Source organism: Rousettus aegyptiacus, unplaced genomic scaffold (genome assembly GCF_014176215.1).
Source record: "Rousettus aegyptiacus isolate mRouAeg1 unplaced genomic scaffold, mRouAeg1.p scaffold_m13_p_2, whole genome shotgun sequence".
NCBI lineage: Eukaryota > Metazoa > Chordata > Mammalia > Chiroptera > Pteropodidae > Rousettus > Rousettus aegyptiacus.
The window spans coordinates 52,396,701-52,421,930 of NW_023416295.1; the positions used below are offsets into that span (position 1 = coordinate 52,396,701).

General features: G+C 33.8%; 1 protein-coding gene across 3 annotated transcripts in view; it reads right to left on the minus strand.

The window, feature by feature from the left end:
* SCN2A (sodium voltage-gated channel alpha subunit 2) overlaps positions 1–15,771 on the minus strand; it is a 121,091-nt gene extending 105,320 nt beyond the window's left edge. The window contains exon 1 of one of the 3 annotated variants that reach the window (XM_036236909.1): positions 15,542–15,771. The gene's annotated coding sequence lies outside the window, so the exon portion shown is untranslated. Of the gene's footprint in view, positions 1–4,081; positions 4,102–15,074; positions 15,256–15,541 lie in introns of those variants that run through there. The other 2 variants (XM_036236912.1, XM_036236913.1) reach the window with 2 other exon arrangements.
* Positions 15,772–25,230: the final 9,459 nt, after the last annotated feature.

A 25,230-nucleotide genomic window follows, 5' to 3' on the forward strand; every position in this document is an offset into this window, starting at 1 on the left:
TGATGATATTTAGGACCCAACCAGATAACTCAGGATACTTCCCCCATCTCAAGACCCTTAACTTAATCACATCCACAGTCTTTTTTTTTCCATATAACATTCACAGGGTCCAGGAATTAGAGCATGGGTATCTTTGGGGCCATCGTACAGGCTACCATAAAAGACTATGAAAGTTCTCAGTTTACAAACTGAAAACCACACATTAACAGCTATGTACTCTTTAAATTGTCTTTTCTTGCCTCTCCTTTTAATCTGTTTCTTTCTCCCGGGAACCAATAGGTATAACGTTAACACATTAATTTACATTATAACTCAAAATGCAGTAGAAAAGTTCATCTTTCTATTCAATCTGACACTTGCCAGCAGCTAGTACAAGGGAAATTTAAGGTTTCTCAGATCAATATTTATTCGTTAAGCTATGGAGGCATGGAGAACTTTATGCCGTGCCAGGAACTAGAACCACTGGGCTAGAAGACACCCAACACGTAAACAATGCAGCACTCCGCATAAAATTTCTGAGACAAAGTGTTGTCATGATCTCTTTTGAAAGTCTAAATGTAAAAATATAACTCCCATTGACTTTTTCTTTATTATTATTGTTATAGTTTGTTTCATTCTGTTTTCTTCCACTCGTTTCCAGAATCACTAATGTTCCATTGGTTCTTACCATCTATTTATTGGACTATCTCTGTACATGTCTTATCTGACACTATGTCTATTAGCTTTTCTATACCCAGCCAACAAGTTCTTTCCTTCTCTTTTCATCTCTTCCTTCCTTCCTTTCTTTCTTGTTCTCTCTTCCTCTTCCTTCCTTCCTTCCTTCCTTCCTTCCTTCCTTCCTTCCTTCCTTCCTTCCTTCCTTCCTTCTTTCCTTTCTTCCTTCCTCCTTGTGAACATTTTCCTTCATCTATTTCTATTACTTGTTGTAAAAGAACACTAGCTCATGAAACACCATTTCCCTTCATTTGCTAGAAACACTGTCACAAAAAATAAGATAGTAATATATACAAATCTACTTACATGTTCTTAGAATGTCTTGAGTTGTAAAATATATTATATTGACTTACTAAATCATATTTTGTTTCACATATATCTCTATTTAGTCTTTAATAATGAGCAGAATTTTTTTTGAAGGGTTAACCAAGGTCAGAAATCTAAGAAGCCAGAAGCTCAGGGGAAAATGATGAACTATGTGGGATCAGAGATTAAATTTATTAGCTGATAAGGTGTTGTCTTAAACATTTCTGCAATTAATGATTTGAAACAAGATACACATTCCCTGCTATTATAATGTCAGAAGAATACTGAAATCTATATTTTACTACTTTCTATAGAAGCTAGGTCATTTTATTATTATTTTTGGTGAATTGGGAAGATAATGATTGGAGAGGATAGAATGTGTGTATTTATGTGTGTATGCAAATGCATATGTATGACTGTTGTTGATTAATCCTCTTATTACTTTTAAAAATTATTTACTTATGGAATAAGAGAATTTCTTAACACTGAGATTTGGAAATAGAGATTTTGAGAGAGAGAGAGACAGATAAACAGACAGAGAGACACACAGAGAGACTGAGACCTCCCCACAATTACATTTATTACTTAAGTTTTTGTTGAAAATTTTACATATACTGCATTCACATTCTTTTATAAATCACGAAGTAGTCTACTATAACACTAAATTTAAAAGCTATTCGAGGCAGTTATGTTAAAACAAACTATTGAGAGCTGTTTTATCAAGTCACTTGAAGTAGGACACATTATGTTGTGAAAATAATAAATTTCAAGTAGTAGCCTGATTAAAGTTTTAAATGACTCGAGTTCAGCAATGTATTGATCACCTCCTACAGAAGGCAGTATATGTAGGTACTAGGTAGTTTGGTAGAACTACGACATGACGTCCAACCTTATGCATTGCACAAGTTCACATAAGAGATGACCCAGGTGCACTGATATCTGGCTAGTCCACGGTATGACAAGTGTAGAGATAGCTGCAGGGTGCAATGGAAGTACAGAAGGGAATGTGACATTACATACAAAAACATTAGACAGTGCATTATAATGGAAGTGACATTTGAATTGGATATAATTAGGACAAAAGTTCATATGTATTTTCAGAAGCACTGGGTATTACAAAAAAAATTTCACTGTAATGCTGGACTCTATTGAAGACAGAAATATATTCAGTGGACATTTTTTTCAGTATATGATCAAGTGGAAAGTGAAACATTTTCTAATAGTGAGTTAGCATATTTATGTTAGACAGAGGTTTCTAAGAATAAAGTAATAAAGACATTAAGCCTTTAACAAGGACAAATCACTAAACTGAGGTTTAGAAGAAGACATGCATTAAGACTCTTTAGGAGGGCTAAACTGGGTAACTTCAATTAAATCCTAGTGGTTTAGTGAAGTGACATCAGCATTATGGTAGCATAAGACATCCTTTGAATTTCCCTTCTCCTATTCAACAACAAAAATCCAGCATCCATCCACAAACAAAAGTATCTCTGTGGTAATTGTGGAATCTAGCATGATATGTCACTAGACCAGGGAGGCTTCTCACCCACTCGCATTGGACCTCAGTACCAGTTGTGGTCCCTGCAGAAGCCTATGAATTGGTTCCAGTCCCTCTCAGCCACAGTCCAGGAGCACCTGGAGAACACTGACTTGGGCAGTTATTTATGGACAAGAAAGCTTTTGTGGAAATCCAGGTTTCCAGAGGAGAATTTCCAACACACCAGTGGAGCACAATATACATATATAAGATTTGAGATGCATTGGAGTGAAGAAGAGGAACGACTTAACTTTGCCTGCATCATCCCTCCCTCAAGGTGGCACGGCTTAGGGCTAAGTGAGACCTTCTCAGCCATGATTTCTCCCTTGCAAGAAAGGGAGTGAATGCCCAGCTTTCCCAGCTGTGTGGGGCACTGGCAAAAGAACTGTCTTGGAACTACTGTTTAATCATTAACATAAAAAACTGTATCCCTAGCACACTCTTTACTACTATAGACACTAGATAGGCTAAAACTAAAAAAAATAAAATGCTTAAAATTTTAAACATTTATATAGCCGTTGGGTGAATAGTCTAAGTATTCAACTATGGGTGACCATCGAAATTTTATATATATGCAAATAACACATAATATAAATAAATATAACATATAAATAAAACATATAATTTATGTATATATAAAAATATTAAAAGACACTATAAATTGGAAAACCATTGCAACTGATATAATAATAGCAGATTTATTTTTAAATTATGTGTATTTTAAATACAAAAATCCTCATATAATTCAATAAACATCATCACAATAGAAAAAAACTAGGCAACAGATATGACTAAGCAATTGGCAAAAGAAAGACACAAGACCTCATAGAATAACAGGCAAATATTTCAACTTCACCACCAGTTAAGCAAAGGAATTTCATTTTCAACTACTGAATTTGAAAAAAAAAATTAATGCTTCTACTCAGTACTGGCATACTTAAAAGAAACTGGTATTTTTTTATGTAATGCTGATGAAAAATGTAAAATCACTACAATTTTTCTATGTGGCAATTAATCATATAGAACCTTGAAAATATCTATATCCTTTAATCAAGCAATTAAAGATCTGGAAATCTAACAAAAGAACCCAATAAAAATGTAAGTAAATATTTAGCTTACATACTACTTGTTGAAATATTTTTACAATGGACTATTGAAAAACTCCAAGTGCTCAACAAGTCTTCTGCTAAATAAATTTTGGTGTTTCCATAATAGAATACCACACAGCCATAAAAATGATTGCATACAAAAACATTTAATGACAAGCAAAAAAAATCAGGTTAATAAGAAACCAGCGAGTAGAGCATAAGCACATTTATAAAAGAATTAACCTACTAACAAATATATTTATGGTAGAAAATGTAAGGATAAATTATATGTCCTTTAGTTCCCTTGTACATGTTTACCAAATGAACTCTAATGAACATACATTACCTTTCTGGTAAGGGGAAATTCAAATTAATTTAAATTTAATGGAAGGAAGAAATAGACATTGTGATCCAGTGAGGTTTCACTGAAACCTACCGAGAAACGGAAACTCTGCAATTAGCACTGCAGCCAGGAGTAGTTTAAGGAATTAACCTCGATTGAGTCTTTGTTGACTTGGGACGGCTCCTGAAAAAGGGCTTTTCCTTGACGGCGTCTCCCACAGTCACTGGGGAGGCAACAGATAAATTTAACCCTGGCTCTTTCACCTTTTGCCCCATCACCCAGAGTCAAGTTCACCATGTCTATACACAAGATACCTTGAACTTTGCTCACATATATCTATTACCACTGCTACCGGATAGTCTATATCAGCCAGCACTGGCTCTCACCTGGGTTACTAAACTTATCTCACGAATGATTTCACTAATTTTATTTCTGCTTCCCTCCAACTTGTTCTCCACATAAACTCAGAATGATTATTTAAAAACATAAATCGGATTATGTGAGTCTCTACTTAAATCTTGCTGATGGTTTCTAGTTGCACTTTGAATAAAGATAAAACCATTATAATAATTTACAAACACCTATAAAATTTGGTCTCTCTCCTTACAGCATTTGCAGTCACAATTCCTTCTATTTGAAACACACGACCATGATCTTGTGGCTGAAAATTTACTTCAACTCAAATTTTGCCTCCGCAATGATATCTTCCCTAACCAGCCAAAGTTAACTGCCCAGCCTTCATGAAACCATGTCCTTTTAAAAAATATTATTGTTTTCTGTTCTTCATTGTATTTATTACCCTCAGAAATTGCCTTGTTCATTTACTTGTTTTGCAATTTATTATCTTTATAAACTGGAATGCAAACTTGACGATAGCAGGAGTATTGTGTAGTTCTCCATTGTACCTCAACTCTCTAAAACATGCTTCACAGAGAGCAGGCAATTCACTGGAGGCATACAGATTTAGAACATTGCTTTTACCAACTTGAGAAGATGAATTACCAAACTCCCCACTATATTTGAAGCCACTTACATAATTTTATTATGAAAGATTTTTTTTTTTAGTTTTAGTTTTAGCTGTATTCTAATTGCTTAGAAAAGGTTAAATCCACCCCCATGCCCAGCTCTTGGTTTCCAATACCATTCTCCAATAAAAAGAACCAGATCTCCTCACAGATATGGCTGATTCTAAGACTAAGACAGGAAATATAAAAGATGGGCCTAAAACATCTTGTGATACCAGAATATACAGAAACACTCAGAAAAGAAAAATCCACATTAACAATGATGTATCAGAGGTATACAGAAACCCACTGAAAGAGCAACCATTGGCTAAAGTTGGAATACTCTGAGTCACAAAATAAAGTTATATTGGGTTATAATCTAATTTGTAAAAAATAAATATCCATGAGTCCATATTGATATAGATAAGTGATCAAATAAATAAACAAATGGGAGAGAGATATCCTGTGCATAAGGTTCCAAATAATTTATGTACTCTGTCATCAAGAAGGGGAGCAGAACTCTCCACCTCTTAACTGTGTGCATAATGACTTTTTTCCAAGAGTACAGTATAGAAAGGAGAAAAAACAGTATTTTTATAGTGAAGAAGACGAATATTTTATTTCCTCAGCAAAGTCAGCAAAGTCAACAGCAATTGATAAATCATATTGATAGTATGTATCCTTGATATAATGTGATGAAAATGGTACTTTATTTCTGTGACCTTCCTCTCAGAAATCTACATTCCAGTCTAATTAAGAAAAAAATAATACAAGGCCTTCTACAAAACCTGAAGAGTACTTCACAAAACTGTAAAAGCCATCAAAAACAAGGGAAGTCTGAGAAAGTGTAACAATCAAGAGGAGCCTAAGGAGACATGATAACTAAAGGTAATCTGTCTTGAATGAGATTCTGAAATAGAAAACAAAATTAATTAAAAACTAAAAAAATATTAATTGAGCATAGCTTTAGTTAATAAGACTATCAACATTGGTCAATTAATTATAACAAATGTACCATATTAGTGTAAGATGTTAGTAATAGAAAAATGGTGTGGGGCATATGGGAACTCTGTTAAACTCTGTACTATTAAGTAATTATTGTGCTAAGTAGTGAAAAAAAAACCCTGAACTAAATGTCTTGTTTCACACAAATACTAAGAATTTTTTTTAAATTAAGTTTATTGGGGTAACATTGGTTAATACAATTATATAATTTTCAGGTGTACATTGTAATTGATATCTGTATATTCTATTGTGTGTTTACCACCCAAAGTCCAGTTTCCTTCAGTTACCACTTCACCATCCCCCAAACCCCTATATTTGTCGCCTTTTACTCCGTCTACCTCTCCCCTCCTCCCTCATCCCCTATCCTCTGGTAACCACTAGTCTATAGTCCATGTCCATGAGTCTCTGTTTGTTTGACCTGTTCATTTGTTGTTTTTAGGTTTATATCCCACATATAAGTGATGTCAACACTAAGAATTTTTCCATTTACTTTTCTCCAAAATGCTATAATGGGTTTACCTTCTGTAAAAGAAAGTAGATTACACTATTATAATGCTGGTGGTGGAAATCTGGACTGTTAACTAACATTTGGACTGTACTCAAGGGAGTGAAACTGTCAAACGGTGTATTTAAAATCCATTGCCATACCTACACAAGCTCATGGGTAAAGAATAATATATAAAGATGTTCATGGCAGCATTGTTTATAATAGTAAAAAATAATTAGTAGTAACTCAAATATCCATCATTATGATATTATAAATAATTTATGATCCATTTCTATAATGGAAAGCTATACATTACTTGAAGTGATTGCACTATATGTCCATATATCAAAATGATCAATTCTCAAAAACATCATGTTGAGGGTAAAAAGAAAACTATAGAAAGATACTTATAGTATGATAACACACATAAAAATTTTAAAATACATAAAACAGTACTCCATATTGTATGTGCAAGCTGTATGGAGTATAACTGAAAAATATGAATATAAAGATTGTGCATTGAATTCAAAATAGCTGTTAACTGAGAAGGGACTGACAGGAATGGGATTAATACGGGTACAAAGGAGTCTTCCACTGTATCATATTTTCTCTCTTTTTGTAAGAATCTAAATATGACATAAGAAGTCATGATGAATTTTTTAAGGCAACAAATATTTAAAGTCAAATAAGAAATATATTTCCAAAATTATGACCATTCCATTTTGTTGCTTGGAGTGTTTTAGTTAGGCTTTGGTCAGCAATAAAGTTGTATGAGTAGTTTTAAGTAATTTGTTCCAGAATCACCCCATCTGGCCCATATGTGCCTCTTTCCATTTCTGGACCTTTTGCTGCTGCTCTTCAATTGCTGCTCTATTGCCTACCCTGCTCAACTGCATGTACATCCTTGCAATCTTACTATTGGCTTCCTTTAATAGGCCTAAGTAACATCTCCTATTTTATTAGTTTTTAGTACTAAATTCTCAAATGGTTAAAGAATTTATCTGGGTTTGAAGACAGAGTCTCATCATTTGATTTGTGCTTCTATCTAAGGAACATGACTTTCATCAGTACTGGAATTGTCTCTGCTACTATATTCTCAAATATCAAATCTCCTCCATTATCTCAATTATTTCTTTCTATAATATCTCTTCGGTGTTGCTGAACCTTTTAATTCTACCTATTATGCTTTTTAAAATTAAGAATGCCACTGATGCATTCTCAGTAAAGCCTCATCTCTATATACAAGGTCCTTAATTCTTATTTCAGCTGTATCTAATCTGTTAAATGCATACAGTTTTAAATGCTAATTTGTATCATTTTCAATTACAAACTTATATTTGTTTTTTTTTTAATACCTGTCAGTTCTTATTTCTTAGTGTTTGTTTTTATTCCTTAACACTTTTATCATTTTAAGCATGCTTCTTTATAGTTTGTTTTGGATTATTTTATTATTTCAAGTTCCTAAGATGCTGGTTCTGTACATTTTTTTGTTAAGTATGCTGAACATCCCTTATGGTGGTTTATTTCTTATATAGCTTGTATATGTTTATTGTGAGTTTAATTTTCTTTTTCTTTTAAGATCTATGGTTTGAGAAAATGACTTTCTTTTTTTAATTGCTTCTGCCAAATATTCGAAGATATTAGCTTGACACTGAGGAATTTCTTTCCACAGAATAATATATATCCATTTTCTATTTGACCTGATGCAGTCTTAGGGTTTTAATTCTTTTTTTCTTAAAAGACAAATAGAGAGGAACTTCCTTGAATTCCTGGATCAAGATATCTGCATTTTCTAATTCTTATTTCAGTGAGACTACAGTTCTTTGAGGCTCTGCTTTACACAGGGTTTTCAGTGTGAATTCCTCATATTACAAAGTTCAAGACCTCATCCTTATATTTGCACAGATTTTAAAACTAAACCCTCTGGGAATTAAGATCTTATTCTAAATATGATATCCCTTTTTCTACTCCTCAGATCCCTATGTCCGCTTTCATGTTTATCTCTCAGGATTTTAGTTATCTTTTTATTTCTGAAATACTGGCAGCTTCCCTTTATTATGAGTTTAACTATATATTTAAGAAGCATTTTTATTATATTTAGAGTTTCTAAATGTTGGTAAAGGGCTTCCATATTCATTAGTCCACCAAGTTTCCAGAATTGAAAATACTCATAAGTTTTGTGTAAATTATTACTTTTATCTTGATAGGTCTAATTTAACCTTAAAATTTCTGGGCATGTAGGAAGTTATGGCTCTAAGGACATAAGACTAGTGCCAGAAGCCATCAAATGCAAAAGGGTTTCCCATATTCCGCTTCTTCTATGTTGGTAGTAACAACATACATTTACTAAAACAGTTGTTTCTGCAGAAATTGACTTTAGTAAGATGTCAGGTACAAAATTCATAGAGTTAGGTCATTCCTGGTGATGTAACTAAGGATTCTATAAAAATCTCAGAAATTTCTGTTGGTGGATTTATCAAGGCCAGTAATTGTGTATCTTATTTTTATGTTCTTCATCTAGCTTTTATGGGCAATTTTGCATTTTAACTTTCTGACACCTAGACACCTAAATCATGAACCATTTATTTGGATAGACTAATCAAAAATATGGCATAATCCTTTTTTGATTTTCCTCTTTTCCAACTATCGGAAATGGAGTTACCATATATTGTAGTTTGCCTGGCACAGTCTTGGTTTACTCCTGTTGTTCTAGAGAAATTATTAACCATATATGGTTTTGATAATTTACCGTCACCCTGTCTATACAACTAGGTTCCCCAGACCACTGATGCAGGCATTCGCAAGTGTAAGTCTGAGCACTTCTCTGGCACATCCTACCTGCCTGACAATTTCTGGGCCACCATAGTTGTTCAGTCCAGGTGAGAGACAGAAAAGGAGGAAAACATCATAGCCAGTAATGTTGAGTTAATAGAGATACTATCACAATTGCCCCCTGAGTGGCTTGCTTCATGTCTTAGATATTTCACCTTTGACATCAGTTATTTAGAGAAAGGAGAGAATGCCAGTCTTCTCTGATCATAATCTTATCATAAACTCTCTCTTTTTTTCATGATATTCCAACCAATCCACTATCTTTCATATGAACCTAATAAGAACTTTGTTTTTCCATGCAAATCACCCACCAAAAGATGGGACAGGGCATAATTTTGCAATCACATAATTGCATACTTATTTCTTAATACCGCCAAGACATTCTTATGCTGAAAGTAAATTATAATCTCAACTTATGCTAAATAGCAATACAAGACTTAATCATTTTACACTGTAATAATAATTCAAACAATTTGAAGCACTTCATCAGGGCAATTGCTTCTTAATATCATTTTATTCTAGTAAAAAATTATTTTTTAACAAATAGAAACCAAAAATTAACTAAAATTATGGTTTTCTTAACCTCAAAAATCTTTTAACACATTCTGATAGATAAAATATATTTAAATACCCATGATTCTTAAATCATTTCTCCAAATATTGTAAGAAATAACAAAAGGTCCTATATAATAGAAAAAAATGTTTAAATTATTATTATTAATGTAGTTAGTAATTATATTTTCTTCCAAATGAAGATCTTGATTTAAAATTTCAATGGAATATTATCAGGAAAATTTTGCAAAGTCCACCTGCACTTCTGCTTTTACCACCCCAATTTCTCTAAATCCAAATGAAGTAAGGGGGAGATAACAGTAATTTATGAATATTACAGGGAGATAAGCCAGTAGTTTTTACCTTTGCATTTTAATATGATTTTATTTCATGTTCTTGGCCACTTTTCCTACATAGCAATAATATTTCAATAGCCATCACTATATTGCCAATAGTATTTGTCATCAACTAAATTCGTATAAGATTCTAATGCTTCTTAAAATCAATGTAATAAAATTACATTTTGATGACTAAAGATCTTATTTGCTTTCATAGGCACTATTACTTTTATTTTTTTGAATCCTAAGGCACAACTTTTCACTAATGTAAGCAATTTTTTTCAAAAATCTTACTTTTATTATATTTAAACAAAATTAGAGATGGTATTGAACTTGCATTCTAAAGATAATAGACATGTGAAATAGCTGTTGGCAAAATCCAAATCCACAGTATTTAAAAATGCAAAATATATTAAAATACCTTAAATATTTTCCTAGTTGGTTTCTTTTGAAATAAACTTGTTTGTAACTATTATCAGTATTTAAAGCACCCTAAATAAAATGTATTCATAATTTATAGCAAATAGTGATAAAAACAGGAAAAGTAGTGGATTTTTTTTATTGGCAACTTCTGAAAGTGGTCTGAAATTAATGTTAAAAGTGTTTGTGATCTATGTTAGAGCACAAATCTGAAAAATATTATTCGAAGGCCTGATTTGTGTTTTCTCTGACCTATTAAAAATTATAATATAAATATTTTTCAAAGGAAATCAACAACAAAACCAAATATAGAATTTAATCCCTGAGAAAGTGCTCTGAGATGAGAAGTGTTGATCTGGTTTGCTGCATAGCTAATATTCACGTCAGAACCTCTAGTACCAAGCATTGTCCATGGCCCTCCTGTGGGTACACAACAGCTATTAATAGAATTAAACTCAAGTCAGTGTTTTCATTTTAGATCATCAGCTATCCCCTCCACAGCCTCCAAAGTGCCCACTTTGTTGGTCAAGAAAATACAGAGACAAATAAACATCGAGCTCGAAATACATAATGGTTAAGAGTTCTACAGTTGGCAATAATAACCCCAAATTTCCTAGTAACGATGGAATAAAACCAAACAAAAAAATCTAAATTCTATCTTAATGTTTTAATAACTGGGACCTGAAGCTAGATTCAGAATAATCTTATTTATAAAGCTTAGTAGCTGAGTGAGGTAGGTTGGAGGATATCTAGAGGAGATTCCCAGGGGGAAAAGAAAAGAAGAGGACTCTGAGGGGCAGGGAGAAGTCTGCCTTATAATGCTGTCCACGGTCAGCTCTGAGGTAGAAAAAGTTATCTGTGTCTGCATTGCCACCTAAATGCCTACTTCTACCCATCTCTCTCTAATCTGCCAGGCTCATCATATGGCCACATAGAGTCAGGTATAAAAAGAAGGAAGTGATATTTCTATCCAACCAATTCTGAACTGAACTGAGTTAATCTGAACTGAGAAAGCAGCTATTTCACAGGTGTCAGTGTGAAGAATGGGATTCTTCATCACGACTGCACCTTCTTCAAGGCCTCATACTGCCATTCCATGGCATGTGAGTATAAGGGACTGCCTAGAGATCAGATCTAGGGTAGATGCAAGCGGATTCTGGAACTGTCAATAGAAGAGAGAAAGAATCTCTGGTAGAAAGTTGCATAAAGGAGGTTAGTTTGCCAAAGGGAAGGAAGTTTGTAATTAAGTTAACTTTTTCTATTTATATATATCCTTGTGAAAGTACTAATAAAACTTAGAGAAAAATAGGCTGGAGATTGAATAATTAATTCAGAGGCTGACAAACCGGACCTTAACAATCAAACTAGATACGTGTAATAGACATGTGTTGATCTAATCCTATGTAAATTTAAAAGAGAAGCTGTTTTTAAACCTGTCATTCTGAATAAAAAATAGATAACTGAAGTATGTACAATAAACCCAATGTGAAATGATGTTATTAGTTTCCAATTCAAGGATTAATGTGACTAAAATGTGCTCTGCTAAGAGTGTGTTGCTACTGAGGATTAATTATTTCTTCTAGAAAGTCCATATGCCACAAACAGCCTTTTCTGAGGACCCAACTAATTTAAATAGAAGAGATATTTTATCTTACAGATAAGGATTTAATTTCCAAGAATGGGCAGCTCAATTGAGTTACATCAGCTTTCCTTTATATCGTTTCCTACCCCTTCTTCCTGTTTCAAAGAAAAACATCCTTGAACCTTCACTCTCTTGTCTCCTGCAACTTTGATATACTTTTTGTTTATTCTTTCTTTTACAAATTTCTCTTTACTGACTTAATAACTTTACTCTAGGAAGGAGCTGAGGTTTTTCTAATTGTAACATCAAATTTTCCTTAATAGAACATTACTTCTCAAAGTAAAAAATGTTATTTATTTCCTTTCACTGGTAAACATCTTAAAATCTAAAATTACTCTTTAGGTTTCTCATTTCCAGTTTAGTCCTCAGTCTGAGCTCCTGTCTGTGCGAATCTACTAAACCTCTTAAAATCCACTGATGACCTAATAATAATAATAACAAAGTCCATCATCTCCTACCCTAATTTCTTATTAAATAACCACTTTATGGGTTTGCTATTGCTTTTGAGCCCTCTCTTTGGTAGTCAACTTACTTGCTTTGCCTCCTATAACATTATTATTCCTCCAACTTTTCTCGTTATGTTTCCACAATTAATTAGTGTCCTTTCAGGTTCATTTTACTCCAATTAATGTCAAAGTTATACCCCAGTCATCTTCACCCCACTTTTATTCCCTAATGATATTCTCTTATGTGTAATCTAATTCTTGCCACAGCTTCACACACAGCCATATATTTAGTTTTACCTTCTAATCTGGTATCTGGACATAAAATGTTCACCTTATTTTTTACCTTCACTTTCACCTCTATGTGAGCATGTGTTAGTACGTTAAAAGCAAAACATCAAGAGTCAAATTCATTATCCTTACTTTTGCTGCCACAGAAAAACAACAACAAAAAAATACAGCACCCTTGGGCCCCAATCAAGTTGTATTTTTACAACTTTCTATAATTTTCCTATGTAATGTCTTGTAGTTCCCTATTTCCTTGTATTTGTTTGCCTCACCTTTGTCCTTGGAAAGGCAACTTTCTATTTTTATGTTTTTATTTCTTTAAACTCAACTCATTCTTAAATATCTAATTTAACTGTCATGTCCTTTTTTTCTGGGTTCTGAGCTCTTCATGCACAAAAATTGTGCTGTTGGCTTATTCTGCATCTTAGACTTAACACAGTGCCTACTACCAGATAAGTGCTCATATACTTGTCCCATTCACTTTCTCCCATTTTTTGATTTTCATTTTTTATAATATTTAGAGCTTTAGTACTATCTGTACAGGCACATATTCATAGTAAACTCCATGAGGTAAACTCCGTGTCTTTGTTATGTTTCAGTCTCTACAGTGGACAGTTCTCAGTAGATGTGTGGTACTCCATAAGTATTGTATGTGGAAGTGATACATTTTAATCCCTTTCCTTTCTCAAGATATTGAAGAACTAAAGTGCAGCCTGTGCCCGTAAGTAAAAAAAAAAAGAGAGAAGATCAGGTACAAGATGATGTACCTGTAAGGGTAAATAGACTAATCTATATGTATCGTCTATTTTGTTAGGTAGGAAGAACAGAGTTATGATCTATGATGTGACTATACATATCATTCAAGGGCACAGAGTAGAACAACATACCTCACCAAATGAGGAAAGGAGAATGTTAAGAAACTGAGAGTCTCCACAGTTGTTATTTTAGTTTTCTAGGATGCCTCGTCAAGAGGCCTGAGAAAATTGAACATTGCACATAATATACCAGTGAATAACATGTACATTGAAAGAAACTCTATTTCACAGAATTTATGTGCGCATGTGCGCGCACACACACACACACACACGCATTCAATATCAACACACCTGCTATATGCCATTTGGATTCACACTAGAGGTAAATCGTGTTAGTGCTATAAAAGACATTAAAAACTGTCAACTAGTGATCTAGCTTTGCCTCTAATTCTAATTTAGTATGTGGCTCTGGGAAACTCAATCTCTCAGCCACAGCTGTTATTCTTTAAATGATGAGATAGATACATGCTAAGAACCCGCGATTCTAAAATTTCCCATGTATATAGGAACATTTGGAACTTAAATCTCTTTATAGATACCATGTGTCAAAAGAATGGATTTTTTCTCGATGGGTCAGACCATTCTATGAAGTCATTCCCCATAGCTTTCACAACCTCTGACACAGCAGAGCTACCTCTTTATAGGAAAAGGATGAGTAAGATAGAAACATTCTGATGCATCCCCACCTCCTGCCGTCTCCACCACACACACACACGCACACACACACACCACTCTATAAAGAGGAGAGAAGCAGGCATTTAAAAACAGTCTTATAAAAAATTTTTCAATACTTAAAATTGATCTAAATGACAACCAGGACTTTTAAGTGCAGGATTTCTAATCGATTTCTTCCTGTTAATTTGATATTAATAAAAAGAGTATTTAGGGGAAGGCATGAGAAGCAGCAGAGAAAAGCAGGGCTGTTGCATGCAATTTCTAGCTCCTGAGTCATTCCACTCTTTAGCACAGCTAATGTCACATGAGCAAAAATAATTTAAAATGTGAGCACCTTATACAATATCAACTATTTCTAATGGCTACAGTTCTATCATCACAAATCTACCAAGATCTAAAAAGAATCCATTTTATCAGCAATTAATTTGTTTTCAGTTTACTCCTTACATCCATATTGGGGGAGGGGGAGAGGGTCTGTGTTATCATTCCAAGTCTATTAAACGCATTACATAAATCTTTCATTCATGTAGAAGAAATGAATTACATATTTTTCTAAAAGGGAAAAAGAGCATAAATAATCCATACCACATTGCTGGCAGGAGGCCTTATTCAGAAGGCCTTTGGACTCAGGATTGCCTCTGAGGCTGCTATCAGAAGGCTCAGCCCTGAGCTTTGGCAAAGCCACTGCCATGTTAATCTGCTTCATTACATCTCTACGATTTGTTCACCGTGTTAAGGAGCAGTATTTCCCTTGTGAAAGGAAGACTCATCCTTCACTTTGAAAGCTTTACCTTCAAAAGGCACACAAGTATAGCTACAGATAGACCGAAACTAAAGGCCAAAAAGCCAAAGACATATTAAAATATAGCATGCCAGAGTTGGAGCCTATTTCAGTCTAGAAAGATTTAAAAATGCAGAGCAGCTAGATTTAGAGCTTTTGAATATTTTAGATCTGAACCAAAGCTTACAAAGCACACATTTTATTTTAAACATTTTCATTAACATAAATGACAATTCCTTGATAGATAAAAGAGAGAATAATATTGGCTTACCTGAAATAAAGGGAATTGTAAATCATAGCACAGAATCCACATATGTGTTGAATATAATAGTCTCCAATGCAGTTTTTCAGAATTTGGCTAGAGAAGAAAGTACAATCTTACATGTGTTCCATCCTTAGTGAAAAATAAAAAACAAGAAAGGACGATCACAGCATCCTCTCTGCTTCTGCCTTAGCTTTCTGTTCTGACATTCACTCGATGGTATCCACTGTCTGTTGGAAAGCAGCATGCTAAATTGAAATAAATAAATAAATGTAAGGCAGCATCTTACATGACAGCTCCATCTCCTGGCCAAAAGTGGAACCACATTTATTCAAGATCCTTTGGCAATGTCACATTCAGCAATTCTATTGTAATTGAAATCAACTACCTTAATTAATTTTAAATTAAAAATTTAAAAAACATTAGAGTATGAATTTTTAAAAATTTTAATTCTATTTTTAGGATTTAGTTAAATTTATTTACCTTGTATTTAAATTGGAACTTTCATACATCATTAAAAACTTCATGCTTATCTTAAGACTCAATTAACTTTATTTACCCTTGAAAAAGTAATGTGCAGCTCCTATATAGTAATTTTAGATGTCAATTTTAGAAGTCTTTGCTGGGTATCTCCTTGAGGAGAAGTTGTATAAGTTTTTGTTTCTAGAGAAATTCTGCATTATTTTGTTGTTATTGTTTTTATTTGAGGGAAATATGGAAGGTTTAAAGTTAATGCAGGACAATGAAATTACTAAAAGACAAACTAGAGAATCTTTAGTCAACCCGAGCTTTTAAAGATATTTCAAAGTATGCATATATCAAATTACACACTATATGAAGTTTGGTAATTATAATATACTATAGTGTGTAGTCATATTTTATCAAGGGGATAAGAAAAAAGTTAAATTATAATGAGAATGCATTTGGTAAATAACACCAGTTACACTGAACATATTATGTACTCAATAATATATTCATTTAATTAATTTTTCTATGGTCAATTGTGAAGCTCTGGTTAAATTTTCAATTTTGAAATTAAAAAAGATAATCTTTCTTTCACTTTTTTTTACAATACTATTTAAATTTGGGGACAGGTATATTAACTAAAATTCTCCATAGTCTTTTGATAGTGCAGTCTTTCAGCAGGCTGCTGTGTAGGACTACTGTATCGCTGTCCGTGGTTCTGAAAACTAACTCCAGAAATGAAAGGATTCCAGCTGTTAAACTGGTCTGAAATCTTGTCTTTGTAATAGTTGATATAAATGACATTATCTAAGATACACATATCTGGTTAACATTTTATCCACAGAATACGTATTTATACATATTCACCAAAAGACATAATGCCGACAATTCTATTTAATAAAAATATGATTATCAGTCACACTTTCTCTGGATCCTTTACATAATGTTTAACTTTATTCTTGCTAAGGCTAGATTACAGATTGCTCCAGCATTAGAGCTCCATTGAATAGATGAGGATACCTAAGCCCACTTGTGCAGAATTAATTAATAAGCAAGTCAGAAGAACAAACCTGGTTCTCTGAATTTTAGCTTACTCTTAATTTGACAATGTAATTAAGATATACTTGTAAGGTTTTAAAAATACATTGTTAACATTTCACAGATAATTAAAGCGACTTGGAAGATCAAATTATTCAAATACATATATTCAACCATCTCACCTCATAAGTTTTCTGCAAAAGCATAAAGTACTGGTTTAAACCCTCAGGGCACACAAACTATAATAATTTTTTCTCAAATTTTCAAGCAAAGCATTTTTAATGACCAAGAAGCTTGAAATCCTAAAATTATAGCCTGAGATGCCACAAATATGAAGCCTCACTTTATCTTTAAAATCATAAGTTTTATAATTTATATGATATTTAAATATTTTTCTTAAAATATTATTTTTTCTGTTATTCTGAGGGTAAATTTTACCCATTAGGAAGATGTGTCTAACTTGTCCTGGAATTTTATGTACCTGTAGACATGCTACCACATGCTCCTAAGGATACAACATCCCAGTTTGAGGGCCATGAGATTATGTGATGTAAAATCAATTTATCTCAGCAAATAGGTAATTACCCCAAACTTTTTCTCATGTGTTCAGTTCCATCATATGACTCAGTTTTGACTAATGTCAAAACATAAAGTTCAATATTAATAAATAAAACCTTTAAAAAGTTATAAAATATATTTGCATTCTTCATTTTTAATATGCTTTGTCAAAATTACTGTGGTAAATTATAAACATTGTCATAATCCTTTTCTCCTCCCCATATTCATGTCTTTTGCAATGCGACTACCATTAAGAAATGGAGACTATTTTTCCATCTTTTATCAGGACTGACCTTGTGACTTAGCAACAGAATGCCGCAGAAGTAATACTGTTCCCGTCTTAAATGAAAGGTGTCTCTGGATGAGATCTGCTTACTCTCTAACCACCATAAGAACAAGTCTGGGTCTACCTGATGAAAGACATGGGACTACATGGGATAAAGACACGTTTCCCAGCTGTGACTTCTAAAAACAACTAGCTCCAACCAGATCTGGCAGTTGATGCAGGTGAATAAGCAAATCTACTAAGATCAGCCAATTTTGACCATAATCAGCAGAACCAGAAAACCATGAACCAACTCAATGTTTATTTGGAGATGGCTTGTAATGTGCCAGATCTAATATTTTTATGCTCAATTCAATAGTGTATTTTCAATCATAATATTAAAAAGCATTTGAAACATTGCTTACTTCCCTCTTCTTGAAATACTTTCTTTACTTGCTCTTACTTAGAACCATTCTATAATCTCATTCTTCTATACATGGCAGCTTCTTCCCAGTGTCCTTTGCTAGTTTTCCCTTCCATTTTCCTTCTTTTGAATGTTGCTGTGCCCCAGAAAATAGTCTTTGATAACTCTCAAATTATTGCTCTATCTAGACTGGCCCTCTCTCCTGAACTTCAGATTTATATTCAAATGGCATTAAACATATTTACTTCCTATTAAATTAACATGTCTAAAATGAGCTGCTGCATCTCTTGCAGTATTCACTATCACAGATAACAGCAATTCCATCTTTTCAATGATTTAGGCCAAAACTTTAATGTCATCTTTGACTCTTCTCTTACATTCACACGCTACATCTAATCGGGTTGTGAGTATTGTTACTTGCTCCTTCAAAATGTATTCAGAATCTAACTCACTACTTTATTACTTTATCTTGGCACAATCCAGCATCATATCTATTAAGTATTTTTGCAATATCTATTTACTAGTTTCCTTCTCTACTTTTCCCCTTGCCTTTGCTATATTCTTAACACAGCAACTGGAGTAATCCTATTAAATCTTAACTCAAAAAATGGACTCCTCAGAACTCTCCAGTGGGTACCCAACTCTCTCAGAATAAAGTCAAAGCCTGCTCAAATGCTCACAATGTTCTGAATAATCTGGGCTCCTTTACTTCTTTAATTTATTCTCTAGTTATCCTTGCCCTCATTCTGCTCCCAACAATTCTGATGTTTTTGCTTTTACTCAGACATGGCAGCAATGCTCCTTTCTCGGGAAGCCTCTACCTTTTGATTTCTCTGCGTGGAATGCTCTTACATAGGTTCCTCATGACTCATGTCCTCTAGAGCCACCTCCTCAGTGAGCCTAGCCCTGACCCCTAATGTCATGCTTTAACCCCTTTTATTTTTATCTTCTACTGTAGTACTTAACTAACACACTATATATTTTATTGTCTACTGCCTCTAAGAGAAATGTAAAGTTCATGAAGGCAGAGATATTTATCTGTTTTGTTTACTGCTATAAAACTGGTTTATAGAATAGTGTCTGGATCATAAAAAGCTGCCCGAATAATAAATGAACGTCTTAGACATAGACTATGCATATTATTTTTATTAATATATCATAGAAATGTTATTTATTTTACATGTGGATTCCTATGTTCTCATTAATATGTCTGTCACAGAGTGTGAAATAGCATATTCTTTGTTTAAAATATCATCTAAGATCTAAACGGAAAGCTGGACATATAGTGGGCATTTATTAAATATCTTGGGTTAATTATAGAAATACTGAAATTAAGACTACTGTGCTTTTAAATAGTTTTCAATGGAGTTCTGAAAAAAAAATTGGTAAAATACCATTGAACAACTCTTATTTCATGTTAGCACTTTTTGCCAGACTTTGAAGAAGACTTTGGGGAGATTATTGTAACTTTAGTTTTTATTTAAAATATTTACTTTATCTAGAATATTTTAAGTGTTTTAAAATAAGTTGTAAAAATATAAGCATTATGTCCCAGGGTGTGATCGCGCGCGTGCGCGCATGCGCTGATGTGCTGTGTACGTGTATGTGTAGAGAGAGAAAATATAGATATATTCTGAAATCAGCTTGGGTTGACATTCATTTAGCTACCAACAACAAACCAATAATGCATAATTTCTCAATTATATGTTTCTCTAGCACTGCTTTATTCATAAAATCTACAGTTTTATTTTGGCACCTTGGTTTTCAAAATTAGCTTAAACTTTAGGAATAAAAGCAAGTGTGGTGATTAATTTTATGTGTCAATTTAACTGGCCACAGGGAGCCCAAATTAAACATTATTTATGAGTGTATCTGTTAGGGTGTTTCTGGATGAGATTAACATGTGAATTGGTGGACTCAAGAAAGCAGACTGCCCTCCCCAGTGTGCACGAGCATCATCCAACCTGTTGAGGGACTGAATAGATCAAAAGGTGAAGGAAGAAGGAATTCATCCCTTTTATTTTCTGCCTCCCTGCTTGAGCTGAGACGTGTAGTCTTATTTTTCCCTGTCCTCAACTAGGATTTACGGCTTTGGCTCCTTTGGTTCTTATGCCTTTGGACTCAGACTCAATCACTCTACTGGCTTTCCTGGGACTCCATTTTTGTGTGTGTGTTTGAGTTTGTGTATTTATATTTATATGTTTAAATGCATAATATATTGTATAGAAAATATTTATATATTATGTTGTATTGCATATTATTATATATTATATATAGTTTTACAGATTTCATATTATATATCACCTATATATGTTAATAGCATAATTATAATTAATATAATAATGATATATATATAATCCTATTGGTGTGCGTGTGCTTGTGTGTTTGTATGTTTGTATGTGTGTGTGTGTGTGTGTGTGTATAAAATCTTCTAATACAGTAAGTCTTATTTGACCTCCATTAAGTTGCAGACATTGATAAAGGCTTAATTTTGTCACTTTTTACTTTTCAGTCAGTCCATTTTTTTTTAAACATCCACCCAATTCAAGAATTAAAGGAAGACTAAGTCTAGTTTGTAGCTAATATTTGTTTGGATTTTTCTTAAATCACTTCTTCCCATGTAAACCAGCTGCATTAAAGAAATGCAACCAAGAAGGAGTCCAAAACAAACAAACAAACAAACAAACAAACAAAACAATCATTTTATATAGTTTTAGTCAACTTGAAATATGCTAACCTCTTAAATTATTGGTTGCCCATTCCCCCCACCACTGACTTTACATTATTGATCTCAGTTTTAAAAAGTTGAATTCTATATCTGTTTCTCCTGTAGCATTTATCGCTAGAGCACCACAAACCTTCAAGCTAGAAAAGGCAGATTTTTTTCTGTAGCATGTTCAAAGATATCTAATACCAATGAAAAGATATCTTATTACTCTAGTTTCACTTAGCATAAGTAGACATTTATAAGTACATTATCAAATGATGAAAAAATATAGGAAGGTAAAAATGAGGTTAGCAAAAGTGTATAATTTCTTAAACAAAATCTGACAAACAGAATATTTGCCATAACCCTTTGAAGGGGGTGGGGGAACAAATAATTTTAGCAATAGTTAATGTTTATTGAGTACTTTTTATGTGCCAAGCAGTGTGCCAACCACTTCGCATAGATTATCTCATTAAATCTCTACAACAGGACTATGAACTAGGTTCTCATTTTTTCCCTCATAAAGATAAGAAAAATAAAGCAAAAAATTCCTCAGCTGGTAAAAGATGTATCTTGAATTCTAACTCAGACCTCTATTCTCAGTGTTCATGTTCTATTTGAAATCAGCTTGTGACTCAAGAGGTAGAAACTATGAGAAAACTATTCCAGTAACTTTTAGAATCTATGTACTCTTTGTTCTCAGCTCCAAGGCTTTGCAATTATGTGAGCCAAAGGAACAAGATGGAAGTGAAAGAAGATGATCATCAGATATGCCTCTCTTCAACTCTTCAATGTGGCATTTTAGAGCAGATGATGATGAGTTTGTAATAGACCAAGAGACTAATACAGGAAGACAGGAAAAAAGCAGGAAGAGAAACAGAAGGAGCCAGAGTGATTACAAAATACAAATCATCAAGAGATTAATAAGTGGGAGAAGAGGGCATAGTAGCAAAAGAAGAAAATCACAAGATCCCTAGAACTCTGCCAGAGGCACTTCTCTTCCCAGAAAAATAACTCTCTGAAAAAGAGTGCAGGTTTCCATGATCCATTGAACAACGAGAAGTTCTCATACATGTTAAAAACCTCACATGATCTTGTTACTGACACCAGAAATACATTAATGCTGGTTGGTTGTCTTGATATTATCAGTAGGGAGCTGTGCTTTTGTCCTGAAGCAAAAACTCAACCAACGTGATGAAGAACACTTAGATACATTCACATTCTCTGAACTTTGTGACAAAGTATGGTTACTTGGTGTCCACAAAAATTCCTGATAGGCAGAAAACCAAATCCTTTTTTATGGCTCTTGTGGTAGCCATTTCATAGTGTTTCACTTTTCCAAGCTTATCATTATTATTATAACTAATAATGGTGATAATCAGCTAAAATATTTTTTATTAAAAACTACATTTAGTAATTTCCTTATTTTATTTTTTGACAAATTCAACTCTCAGTGAGACGACACAATATAAAAACCTACAATCATCCTCTTAATTCAATCTAATACAGAATTTTAGGAGGTTCTCATTGGATAGATTGTAGGATGGAGTTGCAAGATCAGAGATTATAAGAATTCTGGGGCTGCATTTGGCAGAGAACCCTGCTTCCCACCTATATGAAATATGAAGGCTGAACTAGGGAAGGGCAGACATTAGAAGCCTTAATTACTAGAAGCAGTCCTCCCTGTTATTTGGATTTATTTTACTGTAATAAGTTATAGGGACCAGAGTCACATAAGAAAATTCTAGCATGGCAAATGAGAAAAGTGAACTCAAAATAAAAGCTTAGAGTGATGGGGCCTGGAATATGCTAATTGTTCTGTCAACAGAATGGGCAGAAAAAGATGAAGTCTGGAAAAATTTTTGAGGGTCTCCAGATTCATATTACAGTGGGGCTAATTACTCTCTGGTCAGTTTCTGGAGATAAAAGGTGGTACTGGGCATCTTTTCCTTTGACCCATGCTCATCACAATGTACTAATTACTGAAGGTTACTTCTATCACATCGTTGTTCACTGGGAAAGTGCTTTCTTGAACCAGGCAAATCGCTGACTTATAGAAGATGAATGTCACGAATGAAGGAATATCTAGAAATGAAATATCACAGAATTAACAACTTTGCCACCTGGGTGACAAATAGGATTCCTCCAGCATCCAGCATCTTTGGAGACACTGGAGAGTCAGCTTGTTCTTCCCTTGGATTTGGTTCCAGTGGGCATCTTCTTGTTCTAAAAATTAACTGGAAACAGAAAGTCCTCTAGAGGGACAAGCACTGTTTTAGGCATGTAGTCAGTCGCTGAGATATTAGAGAGAAAGATTGAAATTAGAGTAATAGTTTAAATGTGTTCTTTGAAGGAATGAAACACCACCATTAGAATGATATTAACTGAGGTCAGTAATGTAAGGTCAGTGGTGAGGGAAGGGGCATAGAAAGACCATGAACAGGCCAGTCAAATCCTCAACAGCTGTACATGTATGATGTCGAAACTGTTCCTGTGACAAACTAGATCATTTAGTGACACAGACTGAGTACCAGAAGATGATCTCAAAGGAAAGTGCTCAGGCTTCAAAGGAGATTTCATTGGTTAGTTGATCTTACTAACTGAGCAGGATCAATTACTTGGAAAAACATAAATGGGATAGAGATTTTGGTGCGGGAAGGGGGAGTAATATCTTCCTGGTGTGATAAAGTCATCAGTGCTTCCAAATTAGCTTTCAGAGCAGAAGTCAACAGTATCTTTAGGTGAAGAAGTCTTCAGCTCTAGTTAGACTACATGAAACCCTTTGCCTTCTTGAGATCAATAATTGTGACAGACAGTGATAAAATTAAAAATGTCCCATCATCAGTATCTAGAAAACCCTAGAAAAGATAAGATATATTAATTAAATGAAAATATCCCAGAGTGAACACTTTGATTGGTCTCGTGTGTGCTTTGTGGTCATGTACACAGAGGGTCCCATTGTGTACCCATTGTGTCCCATTCCCAAGGGTGGCTTGAAATTCCAATTTTGATCTTTACCTTTTCACCAGTTGATGTCTGTAAAAGACCTGGGGGACAATGTCTGTGTATATGGAGACATTTGACTCATCTCCTTCTTGGATAAAAGGAAAATAGAGGCTAAGACAAAAAAAAAAGTATCTATAGAACAAGGGGGAAAATGTCAGATAAAGCATAGTAAACCCTGTTTATTACAGAAGTTGAATTTACATCATCATGGACAAAGTGAATAGACAAGGATGGTGAGCCAGAATAAATGGTATGAATGTTGAGATACAAAGCGAACCCATAGTCGAGACAGAACTGTCACAGGGTATCGAACATTCAGCAGTGACATTTTATGCTCTCCGAGATTGGTGGGCAAAGTTGTTGAAAGAGTGGAACAAAAGAGAAACAAGCATTTGCAGATAAGAGGACCTAATGATGATACATAGTGTTTGAGAAATTATGAAGATAGGTGGCATGATTCAGTGGAAACACGAATGTTGCAGAGACTGTCAATAGTTTCAGGAGTAACTCAGGTAAAGAGGAAGGACTCAACTCTGTTTCACTTGCTTTTACCGTAATACTTTTGCTCACTATCAGAGAGAACTTAATGATAGTTATGTGACGATGGAAAAAATAGCTTCCTTGCAGACAGGAATTTCTTCAAGTTCCAACAGAGTTTAAACACTCCTCAAAAGTGTTGTCAAGTGGGTTTCTGAACTGAAGATGAAATAGAAATAGCTGGCTCCTATGACTCTCTTTGGCTCTTAAATAACAAGACGCTGTGACCAGGGCAAATATCTAAATACCTCTCTTGTTTTATAAATCTAGAAGCTGATTTATACCTCAGATTTACACTTCAGAAAAGGTAGGTGACTTAACAGAGATATAACTTCAAAAGAGAGAACTAGAGGCCTTACCATTTTATTTCCCAAACAGTTTTCTTTACACTTAAGAGTCTCTCATCATAAAAAGGATGTACAATTCCTTATGGGGATTATAAGTAACAGTAGTCTCATTGCTTTGCCTTCCTACATGTGGAAGCATTTTATGTATTTCCAAAAGAGAACACAACTAGAAAGAAATGAATTAAGGAAGTGAGTCTCTGACATTTTTAAAACTCTAGGGTAGCAAAGACAATTCTCTGTGTTCACCAAACCATTTTATTTTCTTCTTTAACATACTACTAACCTACAATTCTCAGTTTCCTGGCAGTTGATAGGACTAAGAGATTTACAACCAAAACAATGTAACCAAAA